The sequence below is a fragment of the Ambystoma mexicanum genome, chromosome 9, assembly GCF_040938575.1.
Source record: "Ambystoma mexicanum isolate Mex_15411 chromosome 9, UKY_AmexF1_1, whole genome shotgun sequence".
In the NCBI taxonomy this organism is placed as follows: domain Eukaryota; kingdom Metazoa; phylum Chordata; class Amphibia; order Caudata; family Ambystomatidae; genus Ambystoma; species Ambystoma mexicanum.
Window position 1 is genome coordinate 882931288 of NC_090931.1, and position 20344 is coordinate 882951631.

The window sequence follows — 20344 nt, forward strand, 5'->3', positions numbered from 1 at the left end:
CTGGGAGTAGGGTGCATTGACAGCACGCAATAGTTCATAGTCATTTGGATTTACGGTCTATTTGGCATTTTTGGGGGGGCCGGCCTGCCCACATTTTGCTCAGGGGGGTCCCAGGTCAAAAACGTTTGAAGACCACTGCTTTACAGGGTGGGTTGTATTTCATAGTGTTGCTAGACCCGTCTGTTGTGATGTAGATATGTGTATACAACCTTGACTGGACAGTCCCTTTTATCAATGACTAATCATTGTATTTTTGCTGTATTGCATCTAACCAACAATCCACAACCGTTCGGAGATAAGCCGGCTGTTCTGTCCACGTTACCAAAATTGGACAAGGAGGTTTATAATTTGAATGTGTTTCCAATCTGTTTGGATCCCTTCTGGTGTACAAGAGGTGTGGGGCTGATTGATGGTTTAGAAACCGATATTCATCCCTGGACCACTGGTTCCTCGGAAGTAGATTCCTCACAGTTGTCCAATGACACATTCTGGAGCGGCTAAAAACTGGCACTCGTGCCAATAATACAGCCCTTTAGATCCATCCGGAACAGTCACCCTTGTAAACAGACCCTTTCCCTCAGCCCCGTAGAGGTCCAAACAGTCTTTACCCCCCCTCCTCACAAATCTTCGGCGCCCTGACACCCATACCTCTGAAGTGTCTAGGCCACGCAAATGCCCACCCCCAAAAGGCAGCCCAGTAATTTCTACAAAAAGCAAATATTCCTTATGCCCCACAATTTTAATCTCTTTAGCAGCATACAGAGGTTTAACACCCACACAGACCACCCAGGCGGATGGCCTTAGGGGTCAATGAACAAAGAAAGTAGCATAACCATCTAAGTCAAAACAAGTAGTAAGCCATGTTTCCTGGATTAGAAAAATGTCATTGATCTTCATGAGGTCTATTACATCCCTATTACACATGATTGAATGATGGCCTCTCGAGTTCCAGGACATGACCTTAAAGATGGTATTTCTACTGGTGTCCAGATTTCAACATGGGAGCTGTTAAGGAAGAACAAACCAAGAGCCTTCATCCTTTTCTCCAGCCGACCATAATCAGAAGAGTGTACTTCCACATTTCCCCCGGCCAGGAAAGTCTTTGCGCCAATGTCAGAACCAGGAGCCAGATTTTGTGTTGAACAGAAAGCAAATATCAAAACGCATCTGAAAGAAAGACAGAGAGAACTTACATATGGATTCAACCACCTGTGGAGAGACAAAGGCAGCCAGTATCCAGTTCGACACACTATTAAAAACTGGTAGCTACAACCTCTCAATATCCTCGTTGTAATAGAAGTGAGGGCAGAAATTTGGTGAAGTAAATTAAGTAACCAGGACCGGTTTAAAAAGGGACTATCACTCATGGGAGATCTCTCCACCATTTATAACCCAGAGTAGCCTGCAGGGTCAGGTAAGGAAGTGACGAAAGCTGATCTAGCATTCCTGGTGGCCTTCACATGGGCTAGCCAATTATCATGATTATAAGTTTGCGCAATGTCATTAAAACCCAAACATTCTTGAACCCTCTCTGCCTTGGACCCAGATTATTGAAGCCCCGCAGGAACATTAATTCCAGGTTTCGATGATTCAACCGGTGAAGTAGCAAGGGGTTGGCCTTCACAGCACTCTTGAAGACTGAGAGGAGGCGAGTCCTGACTCATAACGCACCTTTTCTTAAAGGTTATAGACAAAACATCCCCTGATGTAGCGTCCTGAGAATTAACCAGCGCAGTGGACCGTGCCTTGGATGGCATAGCCTTGCTGAGTTTGGTGAGGGTAGACAGAGGCTTGGACGGCTTGCACCCAAACATTTGTCCAAGGGGCCATGCAAACGAACTTGCTGAACATAACCACTCCCCCCACCCTTTTAGTAATGGTATAACAGCCCACAGGAGGGGAAGAAGGAGATTTTTCTCTACGTTTTGGAAGATGGATTTTCCTATGAGCCTTTACTGGTTTCTTACGACTTGTACTGGAAAGTTCCTGTTATCAGATAGAGGCCGGTTATCCCTGATGCCTTTAATGGGCTCTTCGCACAGGGACAACGGACTGTCCAACATAGAGGGTTCCACACAAAGGTCATCCAGAGCTTGATCCTCAGTCGAAACTGTAATATGCACAGTATTAAATTGAAGAGGAGGAGAGTCTTCATGGGGAAGGTCGGACTTCTCATGGCCCCGCCCACCCCGATCATTGATGTTCTCCCCAGTGGGGACCTGAGTTGTCCGATCTCCAATAGAAGCAATACTACACACTTGGGTTACCAGCCGACAAACCCCTAAGATTATGAGTGCACTGAAGCAAACTTTAAGGACCAGGCACCTTTGGGCTCATGGTGAGCAGTGTGTAGCATACAATGCATGCGTACAATGTATGTGTAAAATTGTGTACATCCATTTGATGTCATGCCTGATTTTCTTCCATGCATATGGAAGAAAAGGGTCATGGAACATAATATCTGATTCCGCCTCCCCATCCTGTCCGCAGCATTTACGCCGGCATGACATATTCATGTAAATGATGTAGAGTCCCATAAAATCTGAATGGTTTTTTAACCAGCAAAAAGCATGCAGATTCCTGCCATGCATAAATATCAGACAACGCTTATTTGCACTGTGACTTACAAAAACAAAGGTGTGCAGTCGATTACACCCGCATTTACAACTTTGTTTTACACTTTTTATTGCAAATGACTAAAGTGCACAGAGGGGACAAGTTTGCGTATCAAGTGCAAATGTAGGGGGCCCCCATCTGTGCAATTATTGGGACTTGAAAATGAGGCTCTCTTATTGCTTACAATAGCACATTGGATGCTTGACTATGACATTAGCTCCACTTAGATTAGACCCTTGCACCAGATTTCTCCATCCTGATACTGTTACTATAGGCCCTCCCCCCCCCCTTAATGTTTTAGGGAGTTTCCCCATAGCCCTGAAGGAGCTTTTCCTACCTTACTCCGTACATAAATAATACATACTGTGCCATAAATGTTTTGTTGTATTCACACTGTGATCATATCAGGTTCTACACACGGCAGCCCTTGCTCTCCGATACAGACACAGGCTAGGATCACACATGGTAACATCCGTATCCCACACAAAGTCAGCACATTCAGCGTTTGGACCAGAAGGGAAACACCCTGTGTACTTGCGCCACCTATAAGTCGAAACTATTGCATTAGAGTACAGATAGGGAGAAATGGTATATGAGGAGGAACACACAGCCTGGAGGTGTTTGGTTGTGTGCCCACCCATTGACTTCCCATGGCCATCCTAATCTTTATGGCCTTTCTGATTCAGTTCCTGCCCCTCCCATCCGAAAACATAATATCATCGAGCTTGTTTTATGCAAGCCTTACCATCAAACTTTGCATTCAAAGTCCCTGCCAGTGTTTTTTCAAAGCAGTCTTCTGAGAGTTAATGACTTAATTGGATGGTGTAATAATAACGTTTTACCCAGGTCTGCCTTTAGCTACTCGATTTATAAGCACTATGTGTGTCCTCCACTGAAGTCCTGTTAAAAACAAGCATTGGTAAAGCCAACAGTTTCAGCTTGTGTATATAAGTATTAGGCTTTTGCCAGACATCGCTTTTAGATACCCAGGCACTTGCACCATTTTGCACCTGCTACCATCAATGGCCTTGTAATACCACTATGGCAGATCCTGGCAATTGCCTTTCCCATGCCTACACAAAAGCCCAACCTGTTGGCATTGTCAATAATTGTTTATTTTGGCAAGACTCTGGCAAAATGTGCGTTCAACCCTTGAGGTGACAACTCTTAAGTCAAAGGCTTCAGAATGGATACGTGACAAATGAAAGCCCCAGGTAAAAACATATTGCTCATGCCGTTGCCCCGAGGAAAGTCTCTTTCTTCAGAGCAAGACTGAGAAATTGCCTGGAGAAACCTCATGTGAAGTGGTGCCAATTCTCCACAAATATACAATTTCACGTCGCAACTCAAGAGTAGACACCAATACCACTGAACAGGTTATTAGCCCGTGTTCTTTCGAGAGAGGGGCCCCTGCTACCTTTTTTGTATAGACACCAATGCCTACCACGCTCGATTTTCCAGGACCTGGAATCGAGCTGCATACATTAGGAATGTCATAGAAGGCACATTTTGGATTGGGGTTGCATCATGTATGAGTAAACTGCCATTATGTGAGGAGGGGGCCATAATGCAGCTCCGCTTTAAATACCCATGGAATCCTGTAAAATGCTGACTTTCATTGCAGTTGATTTAAGTAATATCTGATGACTGTGATCCTTGAACCCCAAAGACTACTATTCAGTTAGATGATTGCAAAAAACTAGACATATCAGAATCACGGCCCATCTAACTTGAGGGAGGCAGCTATTGTCCTCATGAATCTCTAATGGCACACAGACCAAGGAAAAGGGGCTTCTTTGAATAATTATTTGCGTACTCTGTTTTGGTGGCATGCATAAATGTCACCGTAGAGCCACTTTACAGAATTCATTTCATTCACGGGGCGGTGCCTCGTTGAGTGCGTACACAGAAGGCGATTAGAGGCTGGTCTCACTGTGTGAATAGAACAGCGTGTCATTCAGAGATGATGGGCGGGTAACTTGATTAAAAGAGGGTCGACAAGAGCACTAAGGGGTTAACGGTTATTTGTAACGTACACACGCTGGGTATAGCCAGAGAGGCAGAATGCTTGAACAGCAGCATTCATGTGGTGGAAGTCCAGTCCTATTAAAGCTGCGATCATGGAGTGAGTGACAGCACAGTTCAAATCAAAGGTTCCTTCATACCTCTTTGTTCAATCAAGTGTCTGCTTGCTTAACTTCCAGTAGACATATCTTGCCATCCGAAGGCCTCACTTTGCCCGGCCGGCTGCTGCAGCCTGCCCTGCTGACCTGCGCCGGCAATGTGTGTGCAGAGCACCTGCCCTGGTCGGTGGTGACAGCTGGCACTGCAGGCAGCCAATTCAAGGCAAACCACCCAGGTGGTCACCAGTTCACACGATCTGTATCCTTCCGCTTGCAAAGAGGCCCTACGGCCAGATGTCCCGGTGGGGCAGTGCCAGTCCAGCCCTGGACAGAGACTGTTTTTAATGTCAGTCTGACCCATTGCTAGAACAGAGCTGGCACGGGGAAACCACCTTAGCCACAAAAAGGCATAGGAAGAAAAGGGACCAGACTGGCGCTCCCCCGCAATAGTAGTCATCTGAAGAAGACATGTATTTGTCCAAATCCGGGGAGGCAGAGAGATTAGTGGGAAAATCCTCACTAAACCTTTTACAGGAGGGACCCACGGAGATCCTTTTTAATGAGAGGCAAAGATTGAGGCAAGACCCATTATTATCAATAGTGTTTGAATTGCAGAAACTATCCTTTAGCTCTGGTGGGCCCCCCCTCTTGGTCCCCAGTTTCCACCGAAGTATTATGGAAAAAGAGAGTGGTCTCTGACTGCCCTACAGAGCTGCTTTGCCCCTCCTTACCCTGTGTGCCGCCTGAGAGGCAGAAAATGCCTGCTTCCCTGCAAGAGCGCCCTGAACACGAGGCCCTCTCGAAGAGGCCACACTACGCAGCCCCCATAACAGTGTTTTTTAAGGGCTGACATGGCAAAATGAATGGTAAAAACCAAAGTAGGAAACACTTAAACTCGGAATTTTCAAGATAACTGCACCAGCAAGGGGGGCGAGGGGGCTGGTCCTAGCCCATCCCAAGAATGTGCATAGGTCAACGGAGCACTGGCCACCTGTGTGTCGTCTACTAAGTGGAGTAGAAGAATACACGTAGCACGAATCTCCAATAGATCTCCTGCTACTCAGCCTGTTATCCACACACTGCAGAGCAATCCTGGTTCCCAAATAATAAAATAATACAAGTGGCAAAGCACCGTTCAGGGCAAGAACAGGAACGAGTGGCTCAAAGGGGGCAAAAAACGCGGTCACCACTCTGCCAAACACAAGGAGTTTAGGGAGGGCGGCAGTCTTACCACAGTTGAATAGCGAGGTGGTGCGCTGTGCGCCACACAAATAAGGTGTAAGCTGCGAGCGCAAAACCTTGAGCTGTAAAACGTACCGATTGTAAGCTTCCCAGAAAAGGAGGTACTCCCAATCAATCGTGCAGGGAGTGCGGGAAACTCACTCCAAAAACTCGCTCTACTGCACACCGCACTCTGTGCACTATACGCTGTAAACTGTAGGACAGCAGGACCGCAGTAAGTAGGCCACGGTCAATGGAACAGCAGGTAGTTACCCACCTCTGCACTCGGCTCGCCCGCTTGTCCGATGCGTCTGCAGCCTGTTCCACTCCGCGGTCGCGATCGCCAAGATCAGAGGAAAGCACCTCTGAACGTCAGTGCGAGCGTGTCACGCATGTCAAACCACACCTCCCTTGCATTGAATGATGGTCGATTATGACACAGCACCACCAGGATTACTGCAGAAAAATGATGGGGGTAAATCCTGCACATCAAGGCCAAAAATTGGTTGAATCCTCTTACACTCAAATGGTTTCCAAAAATGAGGTTTAAAACTGCCTTAGCAGCACTCATAATTGTACAATTATTCAACTTTACCGAATGGTGGTACTGGCCTAGGAGTTTGGTGGTAATTTCACAGAAACACCACCCAACTCGTCATCAGGCCCATTGTACGGTGTTTGTGCAGGTCATGCCCAAATGGCAGTGTTTCTGTAAATTTATTTATTTTGTTGTTCATTTATAATGTGTTTAATACCAGCGAGTGGTTTCTAAGCACGGGGTCGGGATTCAAACCTATGTTGCACCACTTTTCCTTGCTTCCATGGAAAATGCGTTGCCCCTGAGCCATCCTTCCCCCCATGTGATCCTCGGTACCTTTTGCATTGCCCTGTGCCTTGGTTTTCACTATCTACCAAATACTGCAAGCTCCTAAAAGAAATCAAGTTAAATATGGACGAACCAAACATGTGCGTTCTTGTTCTGAGCTTGTTTTCTGGAGGCCAAACCTGCTCTGCCAGGCCGAATCTAGGTAACGAGAAGAAGCACTCTTTGGTTGTATTCTATGGGTAAGTGAATTCCATATGGTAATGGTTATTTAATACGTGTCCTGAATTTGATGGCCAATCATTGAAAGCTGTCTTCCTAAGGAGATTAGTCAAACCATATGTTGCAGCAGTGAAAGGCAAGATGAGAAAGGAATGGGTGTATGTGATTACTTCCAATGACTTTCTGCAAAGCCGCTGACGCCAGGCTACAGGTGGGACATCTCTGTGCCCTTACCAGCCATGGGCGATTACTTTTTTTTGTTTTTTTTTAATCCCTAGTATTAGTTTATGCATCAGGTTTATGAGCATATTTCTCAGTTCTGTAGTCTGCCACTGTTGTTTACATTACGTGCTGGCAACATATAGCATTGTGAGAATGTGTGTGTGCTCTTTTCCACTTTGCATAGTATTCGGCACCGTCAAAGATAGAGTGCCTCACGAAGAAGGATACCGAGTATGCCATTGGTGCTTGTATCCTGCTGGGAAGGGGGCATTTAATACAATTTCAGGCACCAGCTGGCACATTATTCCTGGTAATTTTTCCACAAAGCCCATGCACGTTTTTGGCCGGGCCTGGAATCCAGCTTCCTTTAGTTCAACTATATTCAATTACAAACACACCAGTGTCTTCTGTGGAGCCAGGTCTTGGCATAATTGGAACCATTTGGGACTATGCTGCTGACTTTTGGTCTTTTCAGTACCCCTTGGGTTTCTAGGGTTTGTGATTCATTCATATTGAGTTGATCTCAAGATTCAGACCTCCAAGGTCTTAGTCTATGGTATGGATTGACAGATCTGCTATGTAATTACAGTTCTGGTGTGTAATTACAGTTCTGGTAAGTAATTACAGTTCTGGTATGTAATTACAGTGATTTAATTTGTACAAATATAAAGGCATCCACTGCGGCCTTACCATATATCTCTTGTATGGCCTGTTAGCACAAAATTGAGATGCCCACAGTGCTTTCATAATGCACCCCTCCCCTTAATTCATGTGCCCTCTGCTATTCCAGCAATTGATTCCTTTTTTAATAAAACAGCCCTTTTGAGTTCCAGCCCATGTCAGATGTGGCTATCACACCAGGCAACCTCACTGTAAACCTCTTCGGTCCCAGGCATAAGTACTATTTCAGGCGTGTTGTGTCGCCTATATCCCAAGGGATTTAATCCTTATCTTTCATTATCCGGTAGGTCGAAGATTCCCTATTTTTCAAGTCCTTGGGAATGTCAGTGATTGACTATTAAAGTCGTGGTTTTGGAAATTGTGTCTTGTACGCTTCCTTCAGGGACCACTCTATGGTTGTTTTCTGTGGCTTCTCTAACGCCTCTTGGCTACTACAGCACGTGCTGCGGCATTTCACAGTTTGAAGGGTGCCTGAATCAGAAAGTTGAAAAAGGTCTGAGCCCGTGGGGTTTACTCATCCTGTTTCTTATTACTCTTTTCCAATGTCATTTTGAGCATTCTCCTCACACGTGCAGGGATAAGTTATACTGTTGTTTTTCTTAAAAGCTAAGCAGCATCCTCTCTGGTCTGCCGTTGATGGGCGATTTGGTTCCACTCCCCCTGGCAGTTGTTTTCTTCAAAGCAGTTTACTCATGTATCACGACCTCGATCCACCTCTCTCTCTCTCTTCTCTTTCAAAGCAGGGAATCAGATTTTATTTTAGTGTCTAAACCCTTGTTCATTTAAAGGTTGATCTGACTTTGTCCTTTGTTGATTGTGCTGACTTAGTGCCATTTCTATTTTCATGATTGGTGACCTACATCCTCTTTATCTATTTATTAAATATTTATATAGCTCCAAAGGGTTCCATGTGATAATGTCCCCGCTAAAGTGTCGCCTGGTAAAAAGGTCACTAAAGAATTGCCGTTTTTTGCAGCGACATTATCACATTGAACATACAGGGTACATCCCTGCCACCCCCAAAACCTTACTTTTTTCAAGGTGATGGGGGACACCCCCGCAACCCACATTCCCCTTCACCCCATATATAATGTCACCACAACCTTTTCCTGGCAACATTATGTATGGCGACCACATTTATGGGGATAATATTACCGGATACTCTCCAAAGACAGCAAGCCCGGAGGCATCAGGACGCTAACAAGACAAAGACAAACAATGTACAAAAAAGTGTGGTATTCTGGGTGGTAAGGAGCAGGAAATAGGAAAGGACTGGAAGATAACTCGGACAAATAAATCTTCAAGGTGCGTTTAAAGCAGTCCAATGAAGCACAAGCCCTCAAATCAGGAGGCAGGGCATTCCAGAGCTTTGGTGCTACACAATGGAAACCATTCGCACCAACTATAGTCAGTTTCGTTCTGGGACAAACAGGAGATGGGTGTGATTGGATCTCAAGGTCCTTCAGCAAGGCAACCAAGGAAGCCTTTCTGATGGACAGACCGGCTCTGACCAGAAAGGTAGTTGTGTGTCAATGAGAGAACATGGTCGGACATTCTCGCTTCCACTGGTAACCTGTAGAGCTCTCTCCATGCTTGAGAGATATGTTCTCTTTTCCGAATGCCTTCAATTGCACGAACCACACTATTTTGAATGACTTGCAGTTTGGATAATCACCCCTCCCAATACCCTTAAGCAGGCTTACACAGTAGGCCAATTTGGCTCCAATGATGGATGGCTCTGGCAATGATAGCAGAGCTCATCTTGTCCAGGAAGGGTCAGCAACTTAATATAATAGGAGGAAACCAGAGGCAACCAGATAGTTAACATGTGCCTTCATGTTCATCTCCTGGTTAAAAAAGACCCGCAATGTTTTATCCTTAGGCAAAGTGGCAATGGCACAGCCTGATACAACAAAGTCCTTCTAGTCCAACCCGAGCTTTTTAAGCAGACCCGGTGAACCTTCTATCATTAATTCAGTTTTTGTATTGTTCCGAGCCAAGTCATTATCCACCATCCATTGGTGGATAAGTGAATAAGCCTTGTTAAAGTTTTCAGTGCCCATATCGTAGTTGCCTGAGAGTATAATTAGGCCCTGAGTATCATACACGTAATTAGTTTACATTATATCTTCAGCATCTAGTAACTCGTGCAATGGTTTAGTGAAAACATTATACAAGGTGGGTGACAGCCAGGAACCCTGCATGGTACTTTGAACCCATCTGCAGAGACTTCACTGCTGATCACCCTTGTTGTGCGATTGGGCAGGAAGGTCTGTTCCCATCAGTCAGTTTTAGACACCTAATGGATCGTCTCAAAATTAGAATGACGAGGAAATCAGTTCCTGTTTCTTGTCTTTTAGACTGTTGGTTGCGGATAATTTCCCTGTTGTCTGGATGGGTTCTTTGGTTATCAGTGGCCATATTTAACCTCTGGGTAGTTCCCTTGGGTGTTTTCTTACAGATGTTATGATTGAAAGCATTTGTAGCTGGCCACGATCGAGGGAAATGGACACACGCATGTCATGCATTTTATGCTTTGCACAATGTTGTCCAGAGGTTTCACCTATCACTAGTTATACCAGACTGTGCCCAGTTGCTGTGCGCCAACTGTGTAGTTTTCCTACAATCCAGCAATCTTTTTATGTACTCATAAATTGGTGAATCGGAATGTGAATGCATTTTATTTAAAAAAAATAATTGAACGAATAAATTCTGTATTAACAATGTGCCTTTGGAGTTAAATTTGTAAACAATAGGAAAACTACACAGTTAGCGCACAGCAACTGGGCAGTGATTGGTATAACTAGTGTTGAAGTCGATTGTATCTGTCACAATCAAGGTGTCCTAGCGTGCAGACAACTGAAACACAAAGAACTGCAAAGAAAAGGACTCAACCGGGGAAAAAACCTAACTATTGACAGAAATGGCTGAATATCGGTTTCACCTATCAGATTGCATTGTTGGGCTCTTACTATGGGCCGAAATATTTTCTCTCCAGGGGCCCGTGGCTTTCTGTGAGTTACAGGCATTAGCTGTTGCTCTGGCTTGTTGCACATAACAACTTGAGGCACAATATGTATTTTTATAGGGTGTTAGCTCAGTGTCTCTGCGCTGCTGTTGTGTCTTGTGTTAGGGTACACGGTCGTCAAACACAAATGCAGTAGCAACGCATTCATCTGTGTGTTGTGTTTATATTTCTGGGAGGATTCTGGCACTGGCTTGGTACGTCCTCATAGAGTAAGGACTGTGATGTGGACAGGGAGGCAAAGGCCGGGTACTTACCAGCAATTGGTCTTTACTCAGACTCTGGGTGTGCCTCTTCACAGTCTTGAGGCCCCTTCCATTTGAGACCCGGTGTAGTTCTAAACCCAGGAAGGGGCTGGAGGCATTTTTAAATAATAAAAGATTGGGAAGAGCACATTTCGGCTAGTGGTCGTGTGTCCCCCCGGTGAGGACTGATCTCATAAATGGCATACGGTTAGGCAGAGAATTCTTTGTAGGAATCTCTGGCTGGGTTTGAATGGTATCCATGGGCTAGCTCCATCCTAGCTCGCCAACACGATTCAGCCTTATGGTCCTCCATGCTCCCTGCGGTCCGCCCAGCAACATCGTCTGGCAATTTCCTTTTCTTACCAGTGGCGACGGGATTCTTTCGGTTGCAGGCCCTCGCCTCTGGGATGCTCTTCCAACGACTCTTAGATCAATTGAGTCTTTAATTTTCTTCCGCAAGAATTTGAAAACCCAGCTTTCTTCCTAAGTCATTGGTCTGGAAGCATCTTTTTTTTAAACACCGGCCCCCTGATGCACTGTAGTCTGCCTGGCTTGGTTGTGCATCGTAAATATATCAAATCAACGGATCTATGTGATTTTAATGAACGAAAACATAGAGAATGGATTTTTAATGAACCCAAAATACCGAAAATAATATTGATTTCTTTTTTTCGGGGGTGGCGAAGGGGTTCCCATGTTTAATAAACCACCATAACTCCCTCCCCATCAGATCTAACCCCTTATCGAACCCCCACATACCTTTGTTCTTTTAAAATCGGTATTTCTTTTGGTATTAATTCGCTATTTTCTGTTAGGTAAAATCACTGGTCACCATCAAATCAAATCATTACGAGTCCAATGGTCAACATGGTGCCAATGCCACAGGATTGAAATACTGTTACCACCATCCCATATGGCAGAATTTGCGCCAGATTACAAGGCTACAGATGTGCGGTCCAACCCTCAGTGCAAACATTACTTCAACTCTGCGGAAATAGCATGAAAAGCAATCCTGATCTGTAATGAAGACACTTTTAAGCAGAAAAATTGGAGGAGTTAGCAGTCGGTCATTCTGCCAAAAATTGGCAGAGTTAGTGCCACACGGAAATAGCATCATTCAGTAACCGGGACGCTCTGCAGCAGCCACCTTTGAAAACCCCATCCAATACCACCCATTTCCTGTTGCCATCCAAGCTCATGAGCACTGTCAACCATACCAGGGGAAAAAGGGCATAGGGAAGGTGCCTGAAATGCGGATGTGAAAACCAAAACTCATGGAGGCTGAGTTCCAGGTGCTTGCTGAAGAGGCGCTGGACCATACTGATGAACTGTTTGGGACGCAGAATTGGAATACAACTGTCCAGACGAAAAGCACAGTCTGGACAGACATAAGAGACAAGGTGGCAGCTGTGGGCACTGTACCTCAGGGCAATGAAGAGGTGGGAGGACTTTGAGGCCAGGGGGCAGCGTTTAATCTCCATCCACCAGCAGGAGACAGATGCAACATGAGGTGGCAGAGTTCATCGAGTCGCCCTAGCACGCAGAGAAGACAAGGTCCGCAGTATACTCCATACATTGCAGAAGCAGAGGTTAGAGCAGGCAGTCAACTCAAGCCTGGTGGGCACCACACGAAAGGAGTGTCATCATTGTGTTGTGAATGCATAGCCTGACTTTGTAGTCAAAGGCATGTGATGTGCTGTGGAACAAGTTGGCTACAAAGCCGAGCCCGCAGTCAAAAGTCCATAGGAATAATAAAGGGGCAGGAAAATGCATGTGACACCCAGAGAGTGGCCCTGAGTAAACATGACTGTGAAGACAGAAATATACCATTGCATCTATGGATATGTAACCTTATGCAATCTGGAGATGCTTCAATATGCCTAGGCCATGGCCAAATGACCAACTGAATCCCTCTGCTTACATGCATCCCATGAGCATCCTGCACCATTAAACCCACACTGAAAACAGCAGAGACAGTGACTGTCCACATGAGCAACGCTTCTGCCTCTGAGCATCGGGACAAATGGCAGGCCAGGATGTCATGCCTCCATGCCCTAGTCCACCATTCCATGCCATGAGCAGGTATCCCCGGACACACCCACTCATCCTCAGACTGATGTGTATGGGCCATACCATGAAGACATACCCCAGCTCTGTGAGGTTACAGTGGCATGCGGTATCCTATGTAGGTATCCCCGGACACATCCACTCATCCTCAGACTGATGTGTGTGGGCCATGCCATGAAGACATACCGCAGCTCCGTGAGGTTACAGCGGAATGCGGTATCCTATGCAGGTATCCCCGGACACACCCACTCATCCTCAGACTGATGTGTGTGGGCCATGCCACGAAGACATACCACAGCTCTGTGAGGTTACAGCGGCATGCTGTATCCTAGGCAGGTATCCCCGGACACACCCACTCATCCTCAGACTGATGTGTGTGGGCCATGCCATGAAGACATACCCCAGCTCCGTGAGGTTACAGCGGCATGCGGTATCCTATGCAGGTATCCCCGGACACACCCACTCATCCTCAGACTGATGTGTGTGGGCCATGCCATGAAGACATACCGCAGCTCCGTGAGGTTACAGCGGCATGCGGTATCCTATGCAGGTATCCCCGGACACACCCACTCATCCTCAGACTGATGTGTGTGGGCCATGCCATGAAGACATACCACAGCTCCGTGAGGTTACAGCGGCATGCGGTATCCTATGCAGGTATCCCCAGACACACCCACTCATCCTCAGACTGATGTGTGTGGGCCATGCCATGAAGACATACCACAGCTCCGTGAGGTTACAGCAGCATGCTGTATCCTATGAGAAAACCATAAGAAGCACATTAACAAAATCCCTGAGTAGCCAAACCAACTTGTGATACCTACCAAGGCATGTATACGTCAGAGGGCATACAAGCCCATGGAAGAATAGACACACCCTGGCACGTGCACCCATCCCTCTCTCATGTGCCTTTGGACCCATCCTACAAAATGCATATGTGTCATGCACAGCCATGCACCAGTACCATGATCACTGAATACATGTAATTCATCCCCAAACGGGTTCACAGGCCACCCAAAGAGAGGAACCTGTGCCTAGCATCTCTCAGGCTACACTACCCGCTGCTAACACCACAGAGACGACAACACCATCGCACAGTGCTTTATCCACCACCCCTCCTCCCAGCATTCTTGGCACCCACTGGAGAACCCTTGGCAATAATATGTCTGCTAACTGTGCCTGCAACAAAGCAGCACCCACCAGCCAGGCTGCCACCACATCAGCAACTGCAGCTATTGCCCCCACCAGCTTGCAGGCCACTGCGGAGACCAAGGAGCCCTTTGACACTCCTCCGGCCATCCATAGGGTTACATTGCCTACACCGGACTGGGCCAAGAGGAGACTATCCAGGCCCCTCCCATCCTGCTCCACCCATTCAGGACACCAGAATTACAGCACTGACCCAGGGACTGATGATGATGCCATCATATCTGTGGATAACGGTGGGTGATATGATAGGATATGGCCTTTATAACGCGCCTATACACAAGTGTTTCAAGGAGGTTACGGGTATCTGTGCAACACCCCCACCGCTGTACGCACCCTTAACAGCGTGCACCAGTGCACCATTGAAGGCAAAATGCAGCAACCTAAACAGCATCAAGCAACTGCAGGAGCGCACAGAAAATATTGCGGAGCAGTGGCTGCAGCACATCTAGGCCATGAGGGGCGTGCAGGGTTAATCCGAGCGGATGGCTATGCTGGCTGATGCAGTCAGTGCCGCTACATCACATATGCGATGGTATCTAATGTGCTGGTCTGACAAGGGCTTCAAGAGTTGGCAGAGAGGCAATGCAGAGGACAATGCAACACATCTGGGGCTGGATTCAGAAAGTTCCAGTTCTCTCAGCCCCACTGAAGAGCCACTGCAGGGAACATTAAGATGCACACACCTTAGCAGTGCAATCTGGCCAGGAAAAATGGTCGCAGAATAGGGATTCTTCTTCCAGAGATATTCAGAGTCTCGGGAGGATAGCTCGGGGGCAACGTGCTCGCCTTGGCAGCAAGACGACACGGAGCAACACAGGTTCGATCCCCTGGTCCGCGCTTAGAAACCCCAGCGTTATAAATAATCTATCATATCATATCATGTTATGTTATGGCTGATGGTGGAGGGAGGGCAGTGAAGATAGTGATGCGGGTGGATAAGGGAGATGGGGCCTCATTACGACTCAGGCGGTAAGGGTTTTACGACGGCGTAAACAGCGCCGACCCTTACCGCCTGAGTACGAGGTCCCTTAGCGCCATGGCGGATTTAACACCTGCTTTTAGCAGGTGTTAAAATCCATGGCGCTAAGGGACCATGGAGTTAATTACGCCACCGTAATTTACGGTGGCGTAATTAACGCCTTCCCCACTCCCATTATGCCCTATGGGGCAAAAATGGGAATGGGGAAGGGTAAATGGGGATTGGGGACTTACCGCCCCGCCAACCTCGGAATGGGGCGGTAAGTCCGCCAACCACCATGGCGTAAACATAGTTTACGCCATGGTGGTAAAGTCACGGCCCAGGCGGTAACTTACCGCCTGGGTCGTAATGAGGCCCACGGAGATGGAGATGAGGGTGAGGGAGGTCATGGGATTTTGAGGATGAGTGTGGGGGGAGCAAGAGCATTATGCTTGAGGGTGGATGGAGGGCACATGAGTTGGGGATGAGGGTTGGGGGAGGAGATGGGAGATGGAGAGGAGAGTCGAGCGAGGGCAAGGATGATGTATAGTCAGAAAAAGTCACATTTAAACATGAAGTGTGGAGTCATCATTGAGTCCTCATCATTGATGGCGTCATCCTCGGGCAGTGCCAGATCACCATCGGGGGCATTGGGGCATGTCTCCTGGTTAATAGGTTGGGCTGCATGGCACGCACACCAAATATTCTGCCCACTTTCTCTGACCGGCACATTAGGAAGCCCCCTGGCTGATGGTGGCACCAGAAACGTCTCTTCACCAGGGCCAAAGAGTGCTCTATACACAGCCTGGCCTGGGTGTGCTCCTCCGGCCACTTCCTGTGCTGTCTGGGGGTTCCACACAGGTGTCATTAGCTGGGAAATGGTGATAGCAACAGTCACCCACAAAAAAATGGCAATGGATGTTGGATATGACACAATCCGCTGAAGTTATCAGTACTTAAGACATTATGGGAAACATGTGAGCCAATGCGCGCATGGAAAGAGTGAGAATTCTACAAACACACAAAGAAAAATCTCTCCCTCTCTCCTCTCTCTCCCCCCTTTCTCGCTCTCTGTCTCTCTCCCCCCATCTCTCTCTCTCTGTCTCTACCCCTTTCTTTCTGTCTCTCTCCCCTTTCTCTCTCTCTCCCTGACTCTCTCTCGCCCTCTTTCTCTCCCCCTCTCTATCTTTCTCTCTCTCTCTCTCTCTCGCTCTCTCTCTGTCCTCCCCCAATCTATCCCCACTCTGTCTCTGTCTCTCTCTCTCTCTCTCCCCCACCCTGCCTCTCTGTCTCTGGCATCCCCCCTCTCACCCTATCGTTCTCTCTCTCTCCTCCCTCTCTCTCTCTGCCTTTCTCTCTCTCCCCCTTTCTTTCTCTGTCTCTCTCTCCCCCTCTCTCCCCACCCTCTCTCTCTCTGTCCGCCCCCCTCTCTATCTTTCTCTCTCTCCACCCACTGTCTCTCTCTCCCTCTTTCTCTCTCTCTCTTCCTCCATCCATATGCTCTCTGAATCCCCGCCCCCACCCTGAGGGCTGGCCATGCTGATGCTTTGCTGCACCGACGGAAGATGAGAATGGGAGGTTTCCTTTCAGGAGGGTGCCTCGAGCCTGGCCTTCAGTCACAGTGCCACTGTTTGTTCCCCAGCTCCGCTGGCCCTTCACAGTCAAGGCTCCGGGTTCCTGTCGGCTTCGTCTTGAGTTCCAGGCCCATTCCCTGGTTAATGTCCCTAGAGCGCCAGGCGCCCATTCTCACCTCTGGCCCCGGACCACTGGAACGCGCCCCCTCTCGACCCCCGCGCCTCCCCTTCTTTAGCCATCTCTCACTCTCGCCTGACATCTCACCCGCTGTCTCTGCCAGCCTTATTACTGTACCTGCATCATTGTCATGCACTTCATATTGTAGTGTTGCTGATGCTATGTACAGCCCGTTTGGCGCCCTGCAAGGCTAGCAAGGAAGGCACCACCAGTGCAAGTCCTGCTGTTCTTCCACACGAGACTGCCTCTGTCGCAGCCCTGCGGCTGTCTTTCCTTCCTTCCTTCCTTTCTTTCTTTCTTTCTTTCTTTCTTTCTTTCTTTCTTTCTTTCTTTCTTTCTTTCTTTCTTTCTTTCTTTCTTTCTTTCTTTCTTTCTTTCTTTCTTTCTTTCTCTCTTTCTTCCTTTTTTCTTTCTTTCTTTCTTTCTTTCTTTCTTTCTTTCTTTCTTTCTTTCTTTCTTTCTTTCTTTCTTTCTTTCTTTCTTTCTTTCTTTCTTTCTTTCTTTCTTTCTTTCTTTCTTTCTTTCTTTCTTTCTTTCTTTCTTTCTTTCTTTCTTTCTTTCTTCCCAGATTACATCCATGTTTCTAACGCGACGCACATTACCCAGTGCCTGCTTTGGCCCGCCACCTGCTCTCAGTTTACCTCTTTTCTGTCTCTCTGCTGCCACCTCGTGGTAAGAAAACAAACTGAAGCATTTATGTGTTAGTCCCAGGTGCAAACAATGGGCGGAAATATCTCCTCTAGTTGATATCAATTCCTTTTTGGCGGACTATCTTTTAATCACTTACACGCGCCGCCCAGCCCGGCATTAAACACACACTGAGAGGGGCTGCAAGCGCACTTGCATCAGTGCTGATCTCAGACTGGACACGTTGCGCTGCAGTTTGCACCTTTTGCAAACTCATTCTGCCCATTTCAATCAGGAATGCCCCAGGCCCCGGGCAAACAAAGTATGGCGCGATGGAGGGCCTGGGGGGTTAGGCGCAGGGTGGGGGCGAGATGGCACGAAAACAAAAGGGGAGGGGCAGCCAGGTGCCGGCCCCACCCCAGCGTTGCCAGGGCAGCAGCCAGCAATACCAGGAAAGGTTTGAGGGGAAACAACAGGGGGGCTGGGGGAGGGCCGGCCCCCCAAGGGAATAACAATAGGGCTGAGTAGTATAAGTAGGGCCCAGCGGTAAGGGATAAGCACAAACCAGGTAAGAAGCTCACCTCGCTCGGGTAAGCTTCTGGAGAGGGGGAAAAGAAATGTTTTTCTTTTACATCCACTCGACCGGCCAAATTTGTGTTAGCCGTGAGGAGAAGGAAAAAAACCCTACCATGGCAGTGGAGGCAGGTCAGCAGAGGGAGCACCGCGTCAGGGGCCGGAGCCAGGACCAGGAGCCGTGAGGAAACCCAGCTGGAGGACCGCCGTGGAGGGCCGCCACATCGGAAGCAGGTAGCCGGGATCGGGAGCAAGAGGAGCCCAGCAGGAGAATCGTCACGTCGGGATTTGGCGAGGAAGCAGAGTGGACGCGCAGACATCCAGACGAGGCACAGGTCACAGCTGAGCCCAGGACGCGCTCGCAAGGAGCAAGGCAAGCGGCGGGTAACGCGAGGCAGAAGGAGGGGCCAGCCGGGAACGGCGGCATTGCGTCCGTGAGTGGGGTGAAGGAGGAGAGACGCAGACCGCAAGGCGGGGCCCGGGGCTAGAGTAAGCCACACATTTCTTAAAGGGGCAGCAACACTCTGCACAGCAGGCCCTGCGTAGGTGGAAATAGCCGAAGGAAGGCTATTTAAAGGGACAGCGACCTGCAGGGAACGGGACCGGAAAGAAAGATTGTGGGACAACTGGGGCCTGGCAAAAGGAGGTCCGGAGCCAGTAGCAGTGGCACAATATTGAAGGGTCATGAACGGTGCGTGGCAAAAAAGAAGACTCACGTGACACACAAGGTCACGTGACAGCAATAAGAGGGCCAGAGACAAAAAGCACATCTGAGGAAACGGAAAATAACGGAAAAGGAGGCATAATACAGCAGGAAAGAAGCATTCAGACAAGAAGCATGGTGGAGGAAAGAGCAAAAAGGGCAAAAGAATTCATTAATGGGCCAGAAAAGCCAAAAAGGAGTTTGGGGCCCAATGGGTCCTTGACACCATGCAAAAAGAGGAACGGGCAAAGGAAATGTCGCCTTTGCTAATCGAGGAATCCAGCGGCTGGAATCAGAGGAAGCAATACCGCAAGGGCAGAAGAGGGGGAGAGAAGAGCCAAGGAGAACACAAGACCAGATGGAGGCACCCAAGAAGAAGAAAAGAAAAGAAAAAAATGAAGATACTGTACAAAATGGGGAAAAATGTGAAGTTAAGCACCTGCATCACTGGTACAGGTAAGTAGCCCAGAACCAGGGACAGGGGGGGAGGAAGCATAAAAGGAACAGGGGGGAACAGAGGGACACAATCACGGAAATAGAAAGCAGTGATGGTGAGGAGAGGGACCACCTCAAGGCATGGGTGAAATGGAAAGGGGTGGTGAGCAAGGAAAAGCAGAAGGGCTGTGGGTCAGAGGGGGCAGGCAAAGGTGCAAAGGGGATGGGGACAGTACCGCTAGGTACCCCGGGGGATCCGGCCCTCAGCCCCCAGGGGGCCCGCCGGGACCTAGTCCTCAGGGGGTTCCACCCAGCACCCCCGTGGCACCCACGGGAACCACACTGACGCCACTGGTAGGGAACACCACTCAGGGGGTGGACTCACCCAGGGTAGGGCCGGCAGCAACAGGGGAAAAGGAAGGTGGGCCTGCCATGACAAAATATGGCAGGCCAACAATGGGGAAGGATGTGCAGGGAAGGTCTATGAAAGCGATGGCATGGTACATTAACGATAAAGTTAAAGAGAACATTTCATAGACAATTTTTCCCTACTAGAGTGCCAAAAGAGAGGGCTGAATGTGTCAGTAGAGGACATGAAAGAGGATGAAAAAAGCATACTAAGGAGGGTGACAGTGGTAAAAAGTTTTGATAACTGGGTAGCAGCTTTCCAGATAATGTCAACTATTATATTACAAAAATACCCAGATGACGGAGTGCATTGGTTGCATATCAACAAAAGGTTTTGAAAGTGTACAAAGCATCTGGGGGGGGATGCATGGAAGGAATACGACCATGAGTTTAGGAAGGAGATGGACTGTTGCCCTGATATAGGGTGGGATGAA

The 20344-nt window shown here is 48.0% G+C and overlaps 1 long non-coding RNA gene across 1 annotated transcript; it reads right to left on the minus strand.

Annotated features, from left to right (window-relative positions):
- Positions 1–720: 720 nt before the first annotated feature.
- Positions 721–6330, minus strand: LOC138488735 (uncharacterized). Its single transcript, XR_011274707.1, has 2 exons — positions 6238–6330; positions 721–1167 (listed from the first exon to the last, which is right to left on the minus strand). It is a non-coding gene; the product is annotated as an uncharacterized lncRNA (long non-coding RNA).
- Positions 6331–20344: the final 14014 nt, after the last annotated feature.